The sequence below is a fragment of the Camelus bactrianus genome, chromosome 30, assembly GCF_048773025.1.
Source record: "Camelus bactrianus isolate YW-2024 breed Bactrian camel chromosome 30, ASM4877302v1, whole genome shotgun sequence".
In the NCBI taxonomy this organism is placed as follows: Eukaryota; Metazoa; Chordata; class Mammalia; order Artiodactyla; family Camelidae; genus Camelus; species Camelus bactrianus.
In genome coordinates, this window is record NC_133568.1 from 17,675,076 (window position 1) to 17,687,661 (window position 12,586).

At 44.6% G+C, this 12,586-nt stretch overlaps 1 protein-coding gene across 7 annotated transcripts in view; it reads left to right on the plus strand.

The window, feature by feature from the left end:
• The window catches only part of ZNF532 (zinc finger protein 532), an 83,746-nt gene that overhangs the window by 26,929 nt on the left and 44,231 nt on the right, over nucleotides 1-12,586 (plus strand). The window contains exon 3 of one of the 7 annotated variants that reach the window (XM_074355261.1): nucleotides 7,108-7,229. The exons of the other annotated variants lie outside the window; for them this stretch is intronic. The gene's annotated coding sequence lies outside the window, so the exon portion shown is untranslated. The remainder of the gene's footprint in view (nucleotides 1-7,107; nucleotides 7,230-12,586) is intronic. 7 annotated transcript variants of the gene reach the window in all.

Here is a 12,586-nt window from a genome sequence, read left to right on the forward strand (position 1 = left end):
TGTTTGTTGTGTTCCTTAGATTTTCTGTGTCCTGTAATTTCACCATGATGTGGACCTTTTCCTATGAGATGCTGGGCCATCAGAGGTAGACTTTTGCCAGATTTAGCAAATAAAACAAGATGCCCAGATAAACAGTGGAACATACTTCTATGCAAGATTAATCGTCATTTATCTGAAATTCAAATGTATCTGGTGGTCCTGTGAGGACCCTTTCAGTCTGAGCCTTGGCTCCTTTAGTCTTGGGAGATACATTCGTGTGTTTTTTCTTTGATGATGCCATCTCTATGTTTTCACTTTCTGAAACGCTCTTACTACTCAGATACTGGACCGACTAGACTGACTTTTATTTCATGCCTTTTTTCTCCAATTGTCCAGATCTCTTCTGGTTTTACTTTCCGGGAGATAGCCTGCTTTCCTTGACTTAATTTTTTTCACCTGCTTTATCTTTTACTTCAGTTATTAATGTTTATTCTTTATAAACATTCCTTCTTGTTCTTTGGGTGCTTCTTCATTACTTCCTGTTCTTTTTCCTCTGAGGGTATTTTTTGTCCTCGTTTTGTTCTTTTGTTTGTTTACCTTGGCCTCTTGCACGTGGGAGGCGTTCCCCAGATGTGGTGATCTTTAAGGACAGGCTGTGACAAGGTGATCGGACACTCCACCCGCACCAGCCTGTCTTCTGGGGGCTTCCCTGCGCTCAGTCATGGAGCCGGATTCTCCACTGGAGGATCCTGCAAGGCAGCACCTGGGCTCTTGCCACCGGAGCTTTTGTTTCTTAGGGTCCATTTTCCTGCCTGGGGAGTAAACTTGGCTTTTGGCCTTAGGAGTGGAGGAAAGGAAAGGCCAGATGGGGCTCCAAGTGTGGCTTCCATCCACCTGTTCCATGTTGTGGCTGCTCCCGCTGGTGCTCAGCCCTGTGTGGGGCCTGGTGTGAGTTGGGGCCCTATGAGCTGTCAGTGTGTGAATGTGGTCTGGGGTGTAGGTGGGGCCTGGGTTAGGCAGGGTCGGGTGAGGTCACAGCCAGTCCTTGGTCATGCGTGACTGGGAAGACAGAGCTTCGAAATTAAGAGAAAGGGTCATAGGACAGTCCGAGAGACATTGGGATGTTTTACTTTGAGAGTTGAAATTTTGCTGCTCTTCAAGAGGAAACTGCATTCTTTTTCCATGTGTGAGCTCCAGGTCACCCCACTGATGGCTGAGCCCTGGAGCAGGACCAGAGGCACATCTACACTAGGAAAGAGGCCAACATTCTGAGATGAAATGAGATATAATAAGGAACCAGGGCCATCGCTCTGTGAAGTAGCCAAGAACTCTCCTCTTCCTCCAATCACATTATCACCCCAAAACGACTTTACTTTCTTGTCTCAGAAACGTTTATTCACTTTTCCCTTTTTTTCCTATTTTGTTTTATTGTCTTAACAGATAGACAGAGGAAGAAAATAGCCTTTTAATGCCTATGCGTTTTGTGCTTTCCATATATATGATTTATTTTCATTTAGACGACAGTCCTATGGTATGGCTATTCTTAGTTCTCATTTTAAAGATGAGGAAATTGAGGCTCTTCCTTCAGAAAAGCCTGAGGAATGGGTTTTTCATACTTGGCTGATGGAGGGTGTGTGTGTGTGTGTGTGTGTGAGATTCTAGGTTAAGAAGGAGCATGGCCAAAGAAGGGAAGTTGTGTCCCCCCAAAATACTTGCATAACTGTAGCAGAACAGTGGTTGGGCTCTAGTTGGATGGGGTCTTTGGTGTCACGCTGAGTTAGGACTTAATTTGGAAGGTGATTGGAGGATTTTTAATAGAGGGGAGTGATAGATATGGTTAAAATGGAGCTTGAGGAAGACTAGGTGTAAGGTGAGATGGTCCAAAATGAGAGGAGAGGCAGGGGTTATAAAGAGCACGGATGTAACATAGCCAAGGAAAATGCTCAGGACTTGGTGAGAGAGAAGAATTTCCCATAAAAATTAAATGTATATATTTTGAGATGGTAAATTTTATGTGTATTTCATCACAATTTTGAAAAGATAAATGTGTACCTTACTCTGTTTTCCCATATGTGGGTCATTAATTACATTGGCTCTGTGATATGTGTAGATTTTAGTATTTGGTTGAGAAATCATATTACATGTAATTTATTTAAAGGGAAACCGTAATTCCCATTTTAGCCGTTAACTTTTGGAATGGTGAAACCCGCTTATATTGTTATTGTAGAAAAAAGGAAAGGCTGGCCTTGCTAGGAGACCCCTGAAAAATGACAAGAGGGGTTAAGGATTCCTTTCCTCCCATGTGAGCTGTACAACCGCATGGCCAGGAGGAGGTTCTTGTTTCGTAGGCTGTGGTTTTATATATTAAAATGTCAGTGATCCAGGAGTCGTGTTGCCCACCTTTGGGCAGAAAGAGAAACCAGATGAGTCATTTACTGGCTCTGGCCACAGACTGTCGCTGGCTATAGTAGTGAACGATCCTCTCCATTCATTTTGTGAGCAGAGAGCACGGAGAATACAAACTTGTAGAAATTCTGTTTCTGATGAACTTTGGTTTAAAAGTTGCTAGACTGTTTTGATTATTCAGTGGCTGACCTTGAGGCAGCTTATTGGTAAGAGGATAAAATGGAAAATTAATCTCTACATACGCAGAGTTGTTATTTAAACATTCTAGTTAGGAGTTGTTTCTTGTTTATGATGGCATTTGCCAACATCCTTTGGAAGTAAAAGCATGGAAGTATCCATCCTCTGCTCATCCCAATTCTCTTTGCATTTTAATACTCCCCCACTTTCTTAACTATTCATTATCTCTGTCTTACTCACTTTTAAAAAAAAAAAGAAAAAACCCTAAAGTCCGTGCTTTATTTAGATTTCCTCAGTTTCTACCCAGTGTCCTTTTTCTGTCCCAGGACCCCATCCAGGAGATCACATTGCGTTTAGTCATCACATCTCCTAAGCTCCTCTGGGCTGTGACAGTTTCAGACTTCCCGTCTTTTGTGACCTTGACAGTTCGGAGGAGCCCGGGTTAGGCATTTTGTAGGATGCCTCTCAGCTGGGGCTTGTCTCTGTTTTTCTCGTAGTTGGGCTGGGGTGATGTGCTTGTGGGATGACCCACGGCTCTGTCACATCCAGAGGACATCGTAGGAACCCTGTGACTTAACACTCTTGGTGCTGACCTCAGTCCCCTGGCTCGAGAGTGTTGGTGAGGCTTTTCCACACAGGAGTTAACTCTTTTCTCTCCCCTTCCCACACTGTGCTTTTTGGAGGAAAGTCATTCCAGGGTTGGGATTATTCTTACCTCCGTAAGGGTGGGGCATCTGCATAAAGTATGTGGACTTTGCCCAGGAGATTTGGCTGCTTTTCCCCACTTACTCAGTCATTTCAGTTGTTTGTATCAGTATGGACTCCTGGATGTCTGTTCTACACTCTGGGTTATAATCCGGTGCTGCCTTATTTGTCGCTCACATTGTACCGGCTTTGGCCTCTAGGGGGCTCTCTCAGCTGACCTCTGCGTCCCCCGGACATGCCCCCATCAGTGGAGTTTGTTTCCTTCTTTTTGGTTTTTTTTTGAAGCACTTCCTTAATTTCTGGTACTACAAAATGCTCCGTGCTCATTTTGTGCATTTCCTGCCCGATGCTGGGATCAGCCATTTCTCGAAGGAGTTCTGGTTCCTTTCAGCAGAGGCTGGAGTTAGAAGTCCAGATCTGGGTGCGGGCTGTCCTCACTTGCTCTTTGCCAGGTGGCTGCACCAGTGCTGGGTTCACCTTCTCCCATGATTCATTTCTTTTTCCTTTAGAATCCTTTTATAAGATTGCCCAGATTTGATTTTTACAGCTGTCAGATTTTTAGACTAGATCAGTACAGAATTACTATTCCTTAGATGGGCAATTAAACTGCTTTTATTTATTTATCTTGTGTGTTTTGAGTTTTAGGATCAACACTGCATAGGAATCTGGCTACAGATTTAGATAGAATTTGGGTCGGTAATGTTTTTGGTTTGTGATTTCTATCTTTTATTACAGTTTTTACAAGAATTTTACAGATTCATAAACCCTAGGGAGATAGTTAAAAACCTGTTAAAATTAAATTTTGAATATTTGGTTTTATCAAGGCAAAATAAGCAGATGAAATAAAATGGACTTGGGAACTAGAGGTTTGCATTTATCATTCCCAGTTTAATGTGCAGCTTAGATCATGGAGAATGCCAAGGGCAGTGGGAGACTTAAATGACGGAGATTAATTACAGTGTAGGCAACTAGAACAATATAATATTGACATCTTCAGGATGTAATTTCTTCTCTGTATTTGTTCTTAATGGAAAACCCTATCTGAGCACATGTCTTACTATTAAGCACGTGGAAACTGTAAGCTGAAAGAAATACTCTGTACTCCTTGTCTAAAACAGATGGAGATTTTCTGTTCTGTTCCCCACATCACATTAATTATTGATGGATTTCTAATTTTATTTTATTAACTAAAACTCACAATTTAGAGTTTGATAAAAAAAATTCTCGGGGCTCCTGTGGGGAAACTTATTTTTTGAGGGTCCTGAGGATTTGGAGGAGGCAGGTCTTGCCCCTGACCTTCTGTGCGTCTGCACAGGAGAGAGCGCGTCCCCTGCAGGGCGCGGAGCAGCTGCATCCTTTCTGATGTGACTGCCAAGCTTGCTGCTGCTGCTCATGGGAAGCTTTGCCCATTGGGAAGTGCCATGTCCGTTCTAGTCCTTAATTTTGCTATGGTTTGGGGGCTGCAGGGCTTAGGTGGGCTCAGGTGAGAACCGGGCCCTCTTCGTCCACCTCCCTGATCCTGACCTGCTGGGTCATTTGTGCCTCTGCTCTAATTTCGATCCCGACTGAGGCTCACAGACCTCAGCCCGTGGGTTCTGTGCTGGGCAAGGTGAGCCCCTGACCTCCGATCCCTGGTTCCTCGGCACCAGTTCCCCCGCCCGAGAGTGCACCACTGAGCTTCCTTCCTTCTCTCCTTCTCTGGCTCAGATCCAGATGCTCTGGGACCAGGAAGGTTAATGATCAGGAACTGCTCAGCCACACAGGTCTCCTGTCTGGTTGTGGGATGAAAAGAGTAAGAAAATTCCTTGGAAAGTCTCTAACCACCTGCCCTCTTTGGATGTTATGCTCCCTGTGCTTTTTGTGCCGTGTTTGATCACGACAAGGTTCCCCCGGGTATCTAGATACCAGTCCTCCCTCCCCACAGCCCTGGGGTCGGGGGCAGGCCGTTCTTCTCATTTTTAGGTGGAAAATTTTCCAGCACGAAGGAGCCAGAGAGCAAAGGGAGTGTTGGTGCTGGAAGGAAGGCGCTGGGAGGGGTGTTGTGTCTCACGCCCACTGCCTGTGTGTTGTGTAGCTGGGACGTTAAAAGCGTATTCTCTTCACCAGGGTTTGTCCACAGAAACGAATTTATTTTAGGGAGCTGTATGGATGGGTTTTGTACATTCTTGTTTATTATTAGTTAAGTGACAGGAATGTAGGTTGGTAAGTGATTTCACAGAGCGGCAGAGAGAAGTAAATAGGAAATTCATCATCTCCCTCCAGACATTCATTCATCATTCGTGAAACACATATTTCTTTTACAAATAGTAAACAAACCATATGAGGAAAATCTTAAACTTTCTCATAGTCCATAACGGAGAAATTGTATAAGAAGTCATCTTTTTGTCGCTATACGCATTAGCTAATAAATATTTGTAAAGTTGGCGGGCAGGATGTGCTTAAAGTAACTCTAATGCATAATGGCAGCAGCGAAATTGGTGCAGCTGTTTGGGAAATCATTTCAGCGTTTGTGTTCATGGGTCAGAAGAAATGACCTGTGGTTAGATCAAAATTGGGGAACTATAGCATCCCCCTTTTTGGAGATGTATAATATTTATTAGGGTGACAGAGGCTGTCCTGCTGAATGAAATCTGTTCAACGTAGAAAATCCATCACTTACTGCCTGTATTTTAGTCTTGTGTTTGTGAAAAACCTAGTAAGATCCTTCAGAACTGGTGCCTGTGCTTCCGAGCGTGTGCAGTGTTGCGTGTGAAGGGTATTTGATGTTTTCCTAGAGAAGGCGAGTGTCGTGGACAAGACAGGACTTAGAGGGAGGGACAGGGTGGGAGGGAACACCGGGGCTGTAGTGTAAGTTTGACCTACTGTGGGGAGAGTCGGGGGTGGGGGATATAAAACTGGCAATTGGAAAGGTGACTCTGAAGGTAGAGTTAGGGCTGCAGGTAGAAATGTGTGCGCCCTGCGAATGTACGTGATGGTTGTGACCATGAAGGTAGCAAAGGTAGAGGACAGTCTGGAGGGACCTGAGAGGGGAAGAGCCAGGGAGTCGGTGGGGAGGGGGCCCTGTCAGTGCTTGCAGGGTCCCTGAGAGGAAAGGACGGCTGGAAAATGAAATCCTGCTGAAAGGCCACAGCAGTGAGAAAGGACACCGGCAGTGAGGACAGGCACAAGGGAACAGAGAAAGAGGGTGGGCCAGTTTTGGAGTGCTGTCCAGCTCTGAGGCACTCGCTTATTTCAGCTTAGTAGCTGTACGCCATCAAGCGAAAACATGCATTTAAAAAAAATGTGTGTGTTAGTGTTTGTGTAGGGGGAGGTAATTAGTTTTATTTATTTATTTTTAATGAGGGTACTGGGGATTGAACCCAGGACCTCATGCATGCTGAGTATGTGCTTAACCACTGAGCTATACCCTTCCCACAACATGCATCTTCATCTGACTTTTTATTTTGGAATAATTTTAACATCTAGAAAAGTTGCAAAAATAATAACCTTTCCAGGTACCCGTTACCCAGTTTTCCCTAGCTGCCTTGCATAATTTATAACATGCTAATCAAAACGAAAAAATTATTGTTGGCAAAATGCTAACAGGATTCCAGACTTTATTCAGATTTGAGCAGTTTTTCTAGTGGAGGACAGTGTTTCTGTCTCCTTCTCTGTAGCTTTACAGTCTACAGTCAAAACTGTGTTTCTAAGGTTACGTGGGTGGCTTCCTTGCCTCCCTGTCTCCTCAGCATGGGGATACGTCATCTGCTTGTAACACAGTTAGGTTCTTGGTTACACTTGGTCTGTTATTTGGGGCCTCTCCTCACTCCTGGTTGCTTTTATTTTTTTATTTACACACAGTAAAATTCTCTGGGTTTTGACAAATGCGTAGACGTGTGTATCCACTCCCGCAGCTGTGAGACTGAACGGTTCCGTCACCCCCATACCTCCCACTGCGGCCCGGACTTGGACAGCGGTTGCAGGCGAGTGGGCAGCAGAGGGGTGGGAAGGAGCTGGAGGTAGAACATCTGCCCCAGCGATGGAGCATGTGACTGCGAGGGCAGCAAAGCAAGGGTGGGGCCACCAGGTTAAGGGTGGCGGATGTCTCTTTAGCCTGAAGGTAGAGGTAATAGGAGTGGCCGGAAACTCAGGAGCCGATGACGTGCTCACGGTGAGAACCAGCTTGGAAAGGCCAGCCGTGTTGGACAGGGCGGTATGGGCAAGATCTGAAGGCAGGCGGGCCGTGGGGAGGGGTTCCTGCCTGACCCTGTTGTCTTTGAAGCTGACTGCACAAAGAAGGCAGCGTGGAGGGATTGATGAGAAGCAGCCTCTGTCGCTGGCAGGGTGGGAGTGACTGATGAGGAGAGACGGCTGGGGAGGATGCCGGGGGATGAAGAGCAGGGATCTGCCGCAGTCTTCTCTGGAGGTGTCCTCAGCAGCTGCAGAATCTGAGTGGAAAAGGCAAGAAGCTCTTTACTGCAGAGCTTCTGTTTGACCTAAGAGTGCTTGGAGTTGGAGGGTGGTGACCTTTCTGTAGAGAGGGTGATGCGAAAAGTAGGCCAAGAATTGCCAGTCAAGCTTCTGGAAGAGGCTGAGGTTTGTAGGGACCATTTACTTCTGTTCCTTGGCTTCTCCAGAGGGGTGGATGGAGGAAGGTGGGCGGCGGGTGTGGTTGGTGTGGCCTTGAGGGAAAAATGAAGGCTAACCACAGGGAAGGGGAGTGGGTCTGGATTTATTCTTGTCTTTCCCAGGGTTGGGCTCTGTGTTTATATTTCCAGAAGCAGTTTAAACTTTCACATCAGTTATATTGCAAATCAGGAACATTCGGTATTAACTGAAGAAGAAAACACTGCCTTGGCCAGAGTATCTGTGTGTCCATCTTTGATACCATCAGGATTCAGTGAAACAAGAAGATACCTTTTCTGGATAATAGCAACTGTATCAACTGATTTCTTGTTAACTCACACAGAATTAAAACACACGTTCTGTTCTTTTCACTTTATGTATGAACTGTCTTTTTGCACATGGGGAGCTACCCTGGTGGAGGCTGTTTACTTAGAAAATGAAGTTCTTTCGGCCTCAGCAGGCGTGCTGGGGGCCCCACCAGTGCTGGAAGGTGAGCGGGGTTGGGCACTTAGTGGTCCTGTGTCACACTTCTTCCCAGGGGCTGGACAGGAGCCTTAGGCCCACGTGGTGCCCTGGCTTATCGTCCACATTCGCCAGGGCCTGACTGGTGCGAGGATGAAGATAAAGTGAACACTTGTCTTTGGCACTTTGTCACTTGCACAGGGCCTTCAAGTGGCACCTATTTCTTAAGAGTTTCCATAGCTCCATGTATTACAGCTTATTTTTCCCCTCAAAGCTATACACGGATAGCCATTCGTGTATGAATATGTTTTCAAAAAAATTGTTTTTTTGAGGCCTAAGTGTCTGCCAGTCTTGGGGCCCAGTCTCTGTCCGTTCCCTACTCTTTCCTAGAGAGAAGCGCTGAGGCAGAGATGCAGCTGATCCGTTTTTTGTTTTTTGTTTTTTGTTTTTAACTGCACAAAACTGACGTCTGTTCCTAGCTGCTTTAGGAAAAGTGGAGAAGCATGAGGCAGATTTGTGTAACTGAACCTTCTTGGTATTTGGAATGGAGTCACAGAAAATATTTTTCCCTGATAAGCAATTCAATTGAAGTGAGGTAGAAGGAAATGGTCAGTTGGGGAAAAAGAGACGTGATTTCTTTTTCTCTTTTGTGGTTGAAGCAATGAAATGACGGAGAGCTGTGAAAATGCTGGAGGGGAGGGTATAGCTTAGTGGTAGAGTGTGTACTTCGCATGCACAAGGTCCGGGGTTCAATTCCTAGTACCTCAATTAAAAAAAAAAAATCCTAAAGATGAAATGGAGGTTGGTGACGGAGGACAAGCCGATGGTGTACCCATCATAATACACGGGGACAAGCAGGGACTGGGATATAGAAGGCCAGGAGAAACCAACCCCTGCTTATGTCTTTGAAGACGTGAAACGGGCTGCTAGGTCATTTTCTATGAGGAACAAATTAAATGTGAAACATTGCATGACACAAATGTATGCTGTAAGAACATTGTATATTTGAGGGGAAGATACAGTTAGAACTGTGAGTAAGAGCCATTAATCTGTTGAATTATTTCTTTGAAAAAGGTGTCAATGGCAGGATAGGTGCTAGAAAATAGTGACAAATAGAGTCCCCCAGAGGGTAGCAGACCTTATATTATTATAGTCATTCTTTGGGAAGTTTGTATAATACTGTTGAGGTTGGCCATAGACTTTGATTTGCTTTTTCTTTAGGATTATTATGACTTAGCATTTACTGATTTTCGTTAAAGAAAATGTTAAGTTTCTCCATTTGCGTGGGGAAGCTGATGCGTTGTCACTGGTCACGTTGGCCATTGCACATTCATTTTGCAGGCGTGTCTCTGGAGATTATTTGAAGTTGGGTTCAGTGGTTATGCCCGAGACGCCTATGCCGTCATCCTCTAGTTGAGAATTGGCGAATGGCTCCAGGAAGAATAGTTTTTTTTTAATTGCAAAATATAGGAAGTACAATTAAGGGGTGAATAGGTTTTTCTTGTTTTTTTTTTTTGTTGTTGTTGTTTGACTTGATGACTTTTGCTTCCACCAGCAAAGATGAAATCACTTACTCTAATTTTAAGAGGCTTTGGTGGGAAAGGAAGTGCTTTGTCTGTGTCATAGGAGGGAATAGAGTGACCACATGACAGGCTTGAGCGCATTCAATTTCCCTTTTTGTAAACAGGCCTAGCATTTTTTCCCCAGATATTTTTAAGGTAGAAGGATTCTACGTTAAGCACAAATTCTGTTAGTGAATTATATGTTATTTATATGGGGTTTAGTTTTAAATTAAAAGACTGTTAGTGCCTTTGAAGGAAGCTGTATTTTACTGGATATAAATGAAATGGAAGTCATTGTTACAAGAACTAAAACTAATTCTGTTTGAAAGCTAAGCTACTAAGGGAAAGGGAAGCTAAAATGTGATCTTATCTTTCAAAAGAGAAGACTGAGATTTATTTTTATAATGTTCATAAGCAAAGGAATCTATTTTTAAAACAGTGGGACTTAGGCATTGGGGTGAAAAATGAAGAAAACTTTCAAACATAAACATGTCTCGTTGTACTTGATGTAACTGAGAAATGAAGCGGGAGTTAAGCATTTTTTCCCCCAAGTGGAAAATTTGCTCTTGCCTTCCAGAATGTGGGATGGGTGAGAGTAATAGAATAGTGTGATTGTGAGTACGAAAAATATTTCTTACTGTAAGCCGAAAAAGAAGTGTGAGGTTACAGAGAGCAGTGTTTATTACAGTAATTGTACAGTCCCGCGGAGGTGAGCTCACCGCCACCGTGGTCTCGGGTTCCAGACGTCGTGATGTACTCTCACCGGCCGCTGCACCCAGGCTGGGAGGTCCGTCTTGTGTCTTCACCTGACGATCAGGAGGCTTCCGGGTGAACCAGCAGAGCTGACTCATTTTTTTAAACTGCTGCTAATTCACTCTTCCCTCTCCACAGTGTCCCCTTCCTTCACCCCGGGTTCATCTTTTTCCCTAAAGAAGTACACATCTTGGGTGTTTAGAGGACTCCAGGGGCAGGTGTGGCTAGATTTCTGGAGAAAGTTGCTCCTGCATCAGGAATGTCTTCTGGACCCCTTGGGGGTTTGCAGACATGGAGGTTCCTCCCTGGGGCTTTCTAAGCCTTAGCTCTGCTTCAGTTGGGTGGTTAGGAAAAGATACGGGTGGTGTGTGGGCGACATCCTACCTCTGACCCTAGCACCCCTGTGTGAGAGCACGTGTGTGTGGATGGGTCAGGCAGGTCCCTGCTGTGGCTAAGCAGGAGGGAGATGGTGCGCATCATGTGTTAATCTTCCACGTGTTCACCTGGATACCTGCCAGCCGCACTGTGGATGTGAACTGCCAGTTGCTCACCAAGTTTTGTTTCACGTGGTGACCTTTTACCATTTCTTGTGATTGTATGTCTGGGCCTCCCACCCATCAAGTATTTGAGATTTCTCTTAAGCTCTTTTCTTTCCTGAACTGACTGCCCTCTGGGATGAGTGATGTGAAACTGGGTGACGTCTTTGCTCATTAAAATCCCAAGGAGAGGGCAAATGATACAAATCCCATGGAGCTGTAAAGAAAGGATGGAGGGACTTAGGCAGAGCCCAGCTACTGCGGGGACTTCCAGAGCCTGGGTCCCAGCTTCTGATTGGTAGTGGCATTAAACCCACCCCCACTTCAGACCCATTCGGCTCTAGTAGGGGCGGGGTGGGGGATGGTTCATGATTCTGTGTCTTGAGTTCTCTGAAAACAGTGATCTGCAAACTTGGATCAAGACGGCTGGTAAAGATAGATCACAGGCATGCTTTGCTAATGGTGGTTTTATGGTGAGTGTTCAATTTCTAAAGGCAATACGATGCTTAAAAATCAAAGTGGTGACATTTATTCCTGAGGGAGTGGACTCTTAAGTGGATGTATTGTCTGACAGATGGTTTTTTCATTGCCCACATTGTACAATTCAAGTTCATTTTAAAAAGAAAATCATAATCTCAAACATTCTCACTAGACACGACTTCTTACAGATATTTTTACGTCATTACCAGTTTAGGGGTGTTGATGCTTTGACTCCTGGCACCTGTGTCTTGTCTGTACTTTGATGTTGGGGGTACATTGTGCCCTTCTGTCCTGTCGGCACGCAAGTGCGAGAAAAGTAGCCCAGAGTGTTCTCTGCCAGCTATGCAAACCACCTAGAGACAAGTACGTGTGACTTTTAAGGCATAAGTGAACGGAGAGTGATTTATTCTTCAGCTCTTACTGAACCATAAGTGTTTATTTCATCTAGAACAGCAGTTTTTCCCAACGAAGTTCTTTTTGTCTGAATGTGTCCCAGAGTGAGTGAGAGTGAGGATGTCTTAGCGGCTGATGATGGATTTATGGTGAAGATGAGCTTTTGCGGGTGTGTTTATTGTTGCCTGAGTAGAAATTCCACTGTGGCCCTCAACACAGTTATTTTTATTAGGAATGCATGATTTTTTATAGATTGTACAAGAGAAAAAAATCATTAGATACTTTGGTAAAATATGAAAAGACAACTCAGTGATTTAAAGCAGATTTAAAGGAGGAATAATAGTAAATATTGGTAAGGAAAGCATCTAGGTACCTACAGATCGCTTACGCTGATTCTTCTGTTGACAGTTGCCCAAGATCACCTGTAACCCTCTTTTCTTCTGACATTGGCTATTGCTTGGTTCCTCTCTCTCCTCCCCCTCCTCTCCTTTCCTTTCTTTCTTTCCCTCTCCTTCTTCTCATTCTCCC